This window comes from Tachypleus tridentatus, unplaced genomic scaffold, assembly GCF_004210375.1.
Source record: "Tachypleus tridentatus isolate NWPU-2018 unplaced genomic scaffold, ASM421037v1 Hic_cluster_2, whole genome shotgun sequence".
Taxonomy (NCBI): Eukaryota; Metazoa; Arthropoda; class Merostomata; order Xiphosura; family Limulidae; genus Tachypleus; species Tachypleus tridentatus.
The window spans coordinates 4,027,455-4,039,525 of NW_027467782.1; the positions used below are offsets into that span (position 1 = coordinate 4,027,455).

Consider the following 12,071-nt stretch of genomic DNA (forward strand, 5'->3'; position numbering starts at 1 on the left):
ATTGTTCCTTTGAACAGTGTCATGTTGGAGATAAAAACGATCACTAGATGTGCATGTGAATCTAGAGCCCAATGAATTTACATCTGTACCTCTTCTGCAGATAAAACTGAAGTCAATAGCGTTTTTAACTGGAACAAATATCTGTGTTTTAATACATTAATCTAAAATTCATCCACAAGTGAATACAAAAATAAAATACAACTGAGCACGCAGGTGCTTATTTTCGTACATGAGCGAGCATGCGCATAAATTAATCGATGCTTATTTTGACACATGTGCTTGCAGATGATTATTTTCATATATATGTGCGCGCAGATGCGTATATTTATACATTACGCCGCAGGTATTTATTTTCGTAGATGGGCGCACGGGTGCTGATTTTGGTACATGATCGAGCTAATGGTTATTTTATTACATGCGCGCTAGCAGGTAATTTGACAGATAAGCGTCCATTTCCGTTCATTGGTAGATGCGCACGCACATGCTTATTTCCGTACATGAGCGCGAAGATGCTGATTTTGTGCATAAATTTGTACATTGACACGCAAAAGCTTATTTTCGTACATGTTCTTGTATGTGTACAAATTAATATTCCTACATGTACATAAATTAAAAGATGCGCACGCATGTGCTTATTTTGGAACATGTGCCCACAAGTGCTCATTTTCGTACATGCACACTCAAGTGTTTATCTTCCTACATGTGTGTTCAGGAGCTTATTTTGGTACATGCGCGTGCTAGTACGTAAATTGTAAGATGCGCGTGCAATTGCTTATTTTCATACATGTGCTATCAGGCGCTTGTTTGGTAGATGCGCACGCTGGTGCTTATTTTTTTCATGAGCGCGAAGTTAGTAAAATTGTAGATGCGCTCGCAGGTGCGTGACTTGGTACAATGGTGTTCACATATTTCAGCAAATAATACGGATTCATTATTTTGGCTTTCATTAAAATTATTATAAGCTTCTAATTATTTTTTAATATGTACAGGCTAGCAAAGATGTTAATCAAACAACGGATTTTGTCTGCAATGAACAGAATCAAAAAGGATTGAGATCGTGAAAATTGGTGGTTAAGGAGATGTCAAAAGTTTCTTCAAATCTTAGGTATGACGTATGGAAGTATTGTCGTATTCCGAGTAGCTGCATACAGTTAATCACAAATCATACTGAGATATTCATTCTAAAGGAACGAAAAGTTCATTGTATGTCAGGAAAATATGCCTCAACTCTTGAATCCACCACCATAGACTTGAATATTTGGAACACATAAGAGGGGCGATTTATTCTCGTGTATCTTTCTTAATCTGTCTTCTTCTACCTGTGTAAATAAACAAAAAAAATGTGGTCTACACTTTTAGATCATGGGTGTTATAAGAGTAAGGTCAAATTTCATTGTTTAGTCAAACAATAGTAAACTACAATTGGTAATGGATACTGTTGATTGACTGCTGTCATTATAGTATTTCCGTTCAAACTTAAGGAATTTATAGAGCAAACAACTCTTGAATCGTTTTGTTAGACTATTCAAAAGAAAGGAAATCAACAATAAATCAGATTAGGTCAACATGTTTCCTTGGGTGTTTGGATTGCTTGCTTTTGGCTTGATCTGACGAAAAGATATTGAAGCATGTATTGGCATTACGAACTTGATTTAAACTGTCCGAGTGGTTTTTAGAACAATATTATTGTAACTTTATTTCTGACAAAAGTTGTATTTCGTGTAACTTCCTGAGAATTGGTATGCCAGAAGATTTGTATACACATGCAGTATGAAGGAATATTAATTGTAGTTTGTTTATAATTAGAAAACAACAGACCAAATAATGGTTTCAGAGGAAGGGTAAGATTATAATATGAAAAATTCAGTGCTTTTACATTACATCAACAAGATAATTTCACTACATGAATCACATTCTACATACTATTATTTCGAATTTTTTTATATAAAGTAAGAAAATGTTAACCCTAGTTACAACATAAATTCACGTGTTCTTTCATTTTGATATTGCATTAGAACCCTTGTATAAGACACCTACATTGTAAATAAAACTTAAATCGGTTACAGGAATTATTCGACGCTGAAGAGAATTACATACCTCACCGTCAAAAGCGGATTGAAAAACGTTTGATTTATAAAATTCTTCTTAACCTGTTACTTTGTTGTATAAAAAAGCGTACAGAATCATATGTATAAAACTATTTCACATTGCTTATTAATATACTGCAGACAATAAATTATTATTTGTTTTCTTAAAATCAAATACACGCTCATCTATGTTACGTAGCGGGAGAAAAACTCCATTCACAAACAATCGAAGAATCAGAATATCTTGTTGCAAAATAAGCAGTTACTAAACCATGTAGCAAATTAATCCTTGTATATCTATATCTGTTGAATGAAAGAAGAAATCACTGTCTCCACTCCAATCATCCACACGTGAAAATAGTAAAGAAAACAAAATCTGAAACACACATGCGCGCACATGTATCAAAATCAACACTTGCGAGAGCATGTACCAATTTTCGCACATGCGCACGCTGCTACGAAAATCAACACTTGCGCGAGCATATACCTATTTTCGCACCTGTTCGCGCATCTACAAAAATAAGGACTTATGCGTGCTTGTACTATTTTTCGCACTTGTGTGCGCATGTAACAATTTATGCCCCTGCGCGCACATGTACGAAAATCAGCTACTGCGCACTCATGTGTAATAAAAGTAACTTCGCGCGCTTCTATGACAATCAACACTTGCTCGAGCATGTTCCAATTTATCCAGGTGGGTCCAGACGTTCGACTCGTGATCTGTGGGTCGCGGGTTCGAATTCTCGTCACACCAAACATGCTCACCCTTTCAGTCATGGGGCATTATAATGTACGATGAATCCCTCTATTCTTTGGTAAAAAGAGTAGTCCAAGAGGATATCACAACTTTGAGAGCTGAAGTTAAGGAGTGTAAACAGGAAAATAAAACATTAAAGCATGAAAATGAAGAATTGTGGAAGGAGATGGCAAGTTTTCGGAGGAAGATGTGTGAAGCGGAACAATATTCTTATAACTATAATGTTTTGATTGGAGGTATTCCAGAGAAGCCTAATGAGAATTTGCAAGAAGTTGTTGAGAAGATTACAACTACTTTTGGGGTTGACTGTGCTCCTACAGATTTTGACACTGTTCATCGTATAGGAAAGAAAACAACTGAAAATAAGAGTCCGAGACAGATTGTTGTTAAGTTTTGTCGTAAGCAAATTAAATTTGATCTGCTTAAACTTAAGAAAACTAAATTTCGCTCTCTTAATACTAATGATATTAAGGTCTGTAATGAATCTTATCCAGTTTATGTTAACGAACATCTCTCCCCATATTATCGTGATATTTTCATGCAAGCAAAACGAAAACAGAAAGATCTTGGCTATAAATTTCTTTGGGTATCGAATGGTAATATTCTTATTAGGAAATCAGAAACTACTCAGCCCATTGTTTTACGTTGCTTGATTGATCTTAATAATTTATAAATACTGCAATGGCTGATGATTTTGATGATATTGTTGGTGTTATACCAACTTTGTCTTCTCTTTCTGATTTACCAAATGTTTTTTCTGTTGGTCATTTAAATTTAATACATGTTAATATTCGAAGTCTTACTCAAAATTTTGACCAATTTCTTGTTTTTTTACAATCAAGCGTTGTTAAATTTCATATAATCGCTTTTTCTGAAACTTGGTTTGTTGAGGATGGATTTGTTTCCTTTTCGATTCCAGGTTACTCCTTTTATTCTTCATCTTCTGGTCTAAATAAGGCTAGTGGAGTGGCAGTTTTGTTAAATTTGAGATACTGACTATGATAAAAGAAGTACAGTACATTAAGTCTGATGCTTTAATTTTATTTTGTATGATTCAAAATAAGAAATTTAATCTCTTTGTTGTTTATCGATCTCCTAGATTGCCTGTATTGAAATTTATTGATGAGCTTTCATTAGAATTGAATTTATACAAATATGATATTAATATACTTGTTGGTGATTTTAATATAGATGTTTTGGCATTTGATGATGTTTGTTATAAGAATGCATATTTTAAGTTTTTGTCTGAGAACAATCTTCGTATTATTATTTCTTCTCCTACACGGATAACCAATGTTACTAATTCTTGTATTGATCATTTTTTAATTAGTGGAAATACTGTTAAAATTGTTATTCTTATATTGTTGAGAGTTTTTTGACCGATCATTTTCCAATTGTTTTATGTATAGACATTTTATCGGATCTAGAACATGTCTCAAATGTTCAAAAGATTAAGTTTAATGAATTGAGTTCTTGTTTGAATTTTTCAGATTGGTCCTGTGTTATGAATTGTTCTGATGTTAATGTTGCTTATGATAATTTTGCTGAAGTGTTAACTGATTGTATTCAAAGTTGTACTACTACTGTTTCTGTGTCACGAAAGTTTAGAAAAATTAAGCCATGGATTACCAGTGAATTGGTTTTGTTAATGATTAAAAGAGATAAGTTAAAAAAGAAAGTACATCAATTTCCTGATGATATTTATCTAAAGATTAGATTTAAGTGTTTAAGGAATTATGTTGTTAGCTTGACCCGTAAGACTAAATGGACTTATTATCATAACCTGTTTAAGAATGCTAAAACTATTAAACAGAATTGGAATATTGTTAACTCTATTATTGATGTTAAAAAAATAAAATAAGAAATTTTGTAATTTTGGTACTACTGATTTATCTGATTTGAATTATTTTTTTGTTAATGTTGCTAAATCTACTTGCTCCAATCCTAAATTTTGTTCTCAGGGCATGCCTCCGGCTCCTTCTTCTTCTTGTTACCTATATCCTGTTACTGTATCTGAAACTATGAATAATATTTTCTCCTTATCAAATTCAGCTTCTAATGGTGTAGATGGTGTTTCGGTTAAGATTTTGAAAGCTAATGCTAATCTTTTGCACCAATTTTGACTTTTTTAATTAATTTATCTTTTACTCAAGGGAAGTTTCCTAATGCTTTAAAGTTATCATTGGTCATTCCTATTTATAAATCTGGTAATATTTCTGATTTTACGAATTATAGACCTATTTCCTTATTAATACATTTCTCTAAACTATTTGAAAAATCTATGAAGATTAGAATTTTATCATTTCTTGATAGACATTCAGTTTTGTCTCCTTCTCAATTTGGCTTTCGGCCTGGGCTTGGAACGGAGGTTGCTGTTGCTAAACTTGTGGGAAGTATTACAGAAGCTTTGGATTCTGATCTTCATCCAATTGCTGTTTTTCTTGACTTAGCCAAAGCTTTTGATTCTGTTAATCATAAAATATTGTTAAATAAATTATCTTATTATGGTTTTAGAGGCATTGTTTTTGATTGTTTTTTTCTTACTTTCACAATAGAAAGCAATCGGTTTGTATCCATAATAATTATAGTGATTGGCTTACAATTAATGTTGGAGTACCACAAGGTTCTGTTCTGGGCCCTTTATTATTTCTCATTTATATAAATGATATTCTTTACCAACAGTTTTTTGGAGATATCCAAGCCTATGCCGATGATATTGCTGTTGTTTATAGTAAGCCAAATCTAATTAATGAAGCCATTATTTCTAGTGATCTTAATAAAATTAAAATTGGCTTTTCTGTAATGACTTATCCTTAAATATATCTAAATCTTTTCTTCTTCAGTTTAACCTTTATGGTGTCATTCCAGCTTTTCCTTCTATTTTTTATCATTCTAGTGATTGTTATACTTACCCTAATTGTAAGTGTCCCAAATTGACTCAAGTTTCCTCTGTTAAATATTTAGGAATTATTTTAGATCGAAAATTAAATTGGCAATTTCATATTAATTCTTTAGTTAATAAATTAAAATATAGTTCTATGCTAATTTTTGAACTTAGTCATTGTGCTCCTTATCATATTTTGTTAAGTGTATATTATGCTCTCTTTCAATCTTTCTTACAATATTGTATTTCAATTTGGGGTGGCACATATAAGACTTTTTTAATTCCTATTCACAAGTTGCAAAAAAGTGTTTTCTCTCTTATTTTTACTCATAGGCTTGATACCGATTTCAGTAAATTTAACTCCCTCTTTCATATGATAAACTTTATTTATATTTTTTAGCTTTATCTACATTGCATGTTTCTTTTAATAGGCCTTTTAAAGTCACTTCATATTTTACACGACTTCAATCTTTTTTTCCAATTAATGTACCCACACCACGTAAAACAGTTACACTTCATCAATATCTTTATTTGGCACCTCGTATTCATAATTTTATTCCTTATAGTATAAGATCTTCTATTAATCGTGTTAATCAAAAGAAATACTTAAAACAATGGATCTTAAATACTGATGATAATATTCTGGGAACTTTATATTGATTTTGTAAGTTTTGATTTTACTTTATTATGTGTTTAACCATCACAGGACGAGTTAACTCTTTGTTGATGGTTTTATATTGATATTTGATTTTTTGTGTCTAATTTATTGCTTAATAAATTTATTATTATTATTATTATTATTATTATAAGAGTTGGCGGTGAGAAGTGATGACTAGTGCTTTCCCTCTAGTTTTACACTGCTGAATTAGGGACGGCTAGCGCAAATAGCCCTCGTGAAGCTTTGCGTGAAATTACAAAAACAATCAAACAAATAACAGGAAAGGAAGTGAAACTAACGATAAAATCTACAAAAGACAAGACACCAGGAAACGATGACATACAAGTCATTCTCCTTTTTTGAAAAGGCGTTCAGGGACTGTGTGTACACATAACAGCAATCTTTAACTTATCACTCAGTTCTGGATACATCCCGGTGTTTTGGAAGCAAGCAATAGTCTTTGTGTTCCATAAAAAAAGGAAAACCAACAAGTAAACCAAACAATTACCCCCCGATCAGCCTGGCCAGCTGTGTAGGAAAAATTCTCGAAAGAATAATTAGTAATAGACATTCAAATTGTTTAGAAATAACTTGAAAATCACTAGAATTAAAAATGAATTCAGAAAATAAATAGACAGACCACAGATCACCTGGCTATCTAACTTCCTGGAAGATAGAAGTTGGAAAATAAATTCAGGGAAACCTTATACATGCAAAAACGGCTCGTTTGGGTTGAGAAAATATTTTACGTTGAGGAGCGAACAACATTTCGACCTTCTTCGGTCATCCTTTGTAAACCTGACGATGCCGTTTTAACATATATTTCTCTACAAGTGGGTTTTCTCGACATCACTAATTATTATTTCATCGGGGGAACCTTCGCCTTTATTCCAGAGGTTGGTGTCCCCCCAAAGAGAGGTAATTAGCCCTATTCTGTTCATCAATATGCCCTTAAAACACCCAAACTTGGAGTATGCATTACAATTCGCGGAGGATGTTGTGGTCTGGAAAAGTGCTCCCACCCCATCCGTAACAGCGACAAATCTACAACTGTTGTTAGATAATATAGAAGAATACTGTGAGAAATATTGTATTAAACCAAACTTACCAAAAATCAATTAGTTACATTCACAAACAAAACATAAAAGAGATCCTTCCAAATTACACACGAGCGAAACACTTCTCCAGACCACAACAAACCTGTTAGATTTAACCGTCAATACGAAATTAACGTGGGTGAAACATGCAAATAATATATTTAAAAAAATTGGAAACGCAGAAATTATGCAAATAGTCTAACCGGCAAAAACCAAGAAACCTCACCAGACAACATAATAAAAATCTACAAAACATATATACGACCTACTATCGAATATGCATTTCCATTATGGTTAAACATAGGACTGAAACACATAAATAAAATACAATCAATACAAAATGTATATGCAAAAACGGCTCGTTTGGGCTGAGAAAACACTTTACATAGAAGAGCGAACAACGTTTCGACCTTCTTCGGTCATCGTCAGGTTCACGTAGTACATTGTGAAAATTTATGTACAAATATACAAACCACAGCCAACAGACTCTTGCATAGTTCTCTAAATTACTTTTTTGAAAATTGACAAAAGAACGATCTACTGTGTGAACTTGATCACTACTCCAAAAATGATGAAAGTAGACCAAAGTATTAAAGTTAAAAATACATTTCATAATCTAAAAATTGTCAAATTTCCTTTGTTTAACTTGCAAAACCTTCAAATTGAACACCACTCGTTTTTAAACATTCCAAACCAAAACTGTGAAACAATCACAGCTGTATGTATAATACACTTTTTGTTCTGTTACTACAATAAGAAAATGTGAGATTGTGTGATTATTACACATTTAGTTAATAAACTATAAAAATTCAGAATGGCCATTTTTATTAGTGGTAGCTCCTTGAAAAAAGGCATACAAAAGAGGTGATGAGTTAATAGTGTGAAATGTCCACGTTTTCTTGTAAGCAAGTTTTTTTATTGGAAGTAAAAAAATTGATATATAAAATATTTTTACACACTCGTCTTGTGTTATCCCTATTACTAACAGTAAACCTTCAACTGAAGGCAAAGAGAGCTTTGTGAACATGACTGTATCATTCTAAAAATATCCCTGGAAAAATGTTAATTTACTTTATTCAGTGAACTTTCTTCAAAGATAATAACAGCTGATGTAAAATACTGCTATTTGCCAATCAGCTATTTAAGGGGGGAAGATATACATACAGACTTGATCACCAAGGAAGGGAATAACTAGGACTGTAAAATTTGTACAAGGATTATAACACAGGATGGGAAATCAAAAGATGGAATCTCTAACATAAAAATGTAAAAATTTCTTAACTAAAGATAAATAGCAATGTATAAATAAACTTCTGTTTAATGCAGATTGTTAAATCTTCATTCTTCATAATGAATATTATGAAATGATTCAAGCAAATAACTTAAAAGTATTCAAATATCCTGTATCATGTTAAAAATTCAATAAATTTTCTTTTTCCTTCACAATAACTGTATTTAATAACACATTAGGACATATGAATTCACGAACAAAAGAAAGACGAACACTAAAAAATTTATCAGACACGGATACATTGCTACAGCTATACCAAACTATCCTTAAAACAACTCAAACTGAATGTTATGAAATAAAATCAGAAATATAATGCCACAATAATAATGTATGTTGAATAAAGTTGTAATGTTTACTTCCATAAAAATAATTTTACGTCATTATAAGCAGAAGTATTAAATGAGAGGAACATCTTGATAGTGTGTCATAAAAATTGTCTTCTTATTTTAGTTGTTAAAAACAAACAGTAACAAAGGCTATAGATTATATTCATCACGTTTTTATGACATACAAATGAAATGATGTCTGACAAAAGTACTTAAGGGAGAAGTATACGTATCTAGAGTTGCAGAGTAAATGTTACTACAAAGAACTGTGACAATACAGCAAGATCTGTAAGTCAAACACAGCTTATAATAAAAACAATCTACAAAAAACATTTTTTGGAAACTGTGTACTAGTCATTCTGTTAACAACTGTATTATTATTTCTTAACTTAAAAAAAACAACAACCAACATGTCATTGAAGTATGCTTGTTTGTTATTGGATGAAACAATATAGTTTCATATAATATAGTACTGGTTAATACATACAAATTATTGTTTAAAACATTAAAAATAAACACCAGCTAACAAAACAACTATAAGTATACAATTAACTTTTAATGTATCCTATCCATTCATCCATCCAATATTTTCAGAAACCAAAACAGATAATAAATATACTGTGTACATAAACATATAAATATAGCTCTATATACAACTCAAGCAAAAAAATGGTATTATTAAATTGGATCAATTTACCAAACATTTATAAACTGATTTTATGGAAATTGTTTGGTTTGCACACAAAAGGCACTTGAAAACTATCTCCCAAAAACTCAGCAACAAAGGTATGGACAGATAGTTACAATAAACTATTTTGTGGAAAAAAAAATGTACCCCACAAACATAAAAATGTACAACGTACAATGCAGATAAATATCTTTCTTAGTTACTAAACAAAAAAACATTCCACAATACTTGATTTCTTCAAACTGAAAAATATCAACATCTAACACAACCATAAAAATAAGTATGTTATACAGTTTCGTTGCAATAGTTATAAGCTTATAATGATTAATAAAATATTTTCCAAACACACACACACACACACACAAAAAAAAGTTCTGACTTGTTTTATTTGAAATCTGCTTGTAAATATTATGTTTTAAAGTTAGTTTCTAGATAAATTTTTATTATTTACACAAAAGCAAAAGCATGACAATATTATCAAATTTTATAACCTTTTAACGAGTGTTAAAATTCCAATTCAGTTAAATGGTTTTAGCTGTTTCCAGAAATGTAAAACTAAACATAAAGAAGCACTTCATAGTTCAAAATGTCAAAGCAATATACACATATTTACACTAATTATTCATGTCCACAGTAACATATTATTCTGAAAAAAAAAAAAATGTGTATGGTCAAAACAAAGTAATACAAAAGGCTGGGACAAGAAACAACTAAATGTTGAACATTCAAGAGTAAGCAGTTTGAATCATGATGTGACCACTGAAGTTCAATCTGATAAAATGGATTGTAAACAACTACGAGTTTTTGTGAAAACATTTAAGAAACACAGGGGCTGATACTTCACAGAAATTTCCACCCTTCATGATGGTTATTAGCTTACAAATATTTTGAACCCTTAAAACAACTGATGGTCACAGAAAATGTTAACCCTTATCACTAATCTTTGTAACTGTTGAAGGCCTGTGCAAGGGAACTTGCATTATCATTAACAAATTGTTTTATATTAGTTAAAAGACCACTCTGACTTTTTTTCACAACAAATAACAAAAACAAAACAAGTTTTTTACTCACTATCTAAACATGGCTATCTTTTGTTAGAATTTTATATTGCTCTGTACCTTTTTCATTTGTCTGAATCTCTTGAGTATTTTATATGATTCACAATAGGTATTCCATGAATTAAAAAAACAACATGATATAGTACTATACTTGTACTAACACAAATTAATATGTAAATCACGAGTACTAAGTCTTCTGTTTACAATCAGTAACAGGAGTAAGGTTACAAAAATTCTTCTTCATTAACAAATGTTTACTAGTAGTTCTAGTGCTGAAAACATCTACAAGTTTGGGACCTTCAAAATTGGTATTTCATGTAACAAACAAATTAAACAAACAGAAGAAGAAACAGTATAGTGTTAGAGAGAAAAAAAAAAACCCTAAATGTTTAATTACATCTCTCCCATGAGCAGTCAAATTTATAAATGAAAAAGCATGAATGATATATAAAAAAAAGCAACACTTAATGACTGTAATTATGAAAAAAATTGGATCTTAACATATTTTTCATGAAGTATGTGTTATTCACACAAACAAAGTAAATTATATTATCTTATTATTAACTGTAATGGACTATTCCACTAAAACCTCTTTGCAAAGGAAAAGTATTTAACTACACCATCTACCAGATAGTGAGGTTTATTTAATGTAAAGTACAAAAAACTGTTGACAATTATACCCCATAATAACCTGATGATGTGTCATTCATTATGAGGCTAAAATGTACAGTACAACATAACTAATAATTATTTTATCTAATTAGTCAATTACAATTCAACCAGTAGCATACTTATATGACAAGTAAAAGGCACAATTTTAAATGTTTCATAAAAGTTGAGCACAACTAACTTCTTTCAGTGTCCAATTATTAGAGAAACATGTCAAACATAATTCCCATTTTAAGATTTTTTAAAAGTCCTTTTCCCATTTGTAGACTATTCTACCAAACATTTCTTACAAGCATGAGATGTGTGAGATTTATTTCAAAATAAACTGAACACTGACTTTCAGATACGCAGCACGTAAATATGTTTAATATTAAGTAAAAACCAGCTCTAACTGTCTGATGTAAGTAGAGGATGAAAAGTCTGTTTACACAAATTATACTACTTTGTAATATTACTACAGACATATTTGTTTTGTATATATAACAAACAAACTGAACAACCAGCTATAACTGTCTGATGTAAGTAGAGGATGAAAAGTCTGTTTATACAAATTATA

At 31.0% G+C, this 12,071-nt stretch overlaps 1 pseudogene across 1 annotated transcript in view; it reads left to right on the forward strand.

Moving 5' to 3' along the window:
* LOC143243161 (glyoxylate reductase/hydroxypyruvate reductase-like) overlaps window positions 1-12,071 on the forward strand; it is a 47,364-nt pseudogene that overhangs the window by 15,884 nt on the left and 19,409 nt on the right. The gene's annotated exons all lie outside the window — the stretch shown is intronic.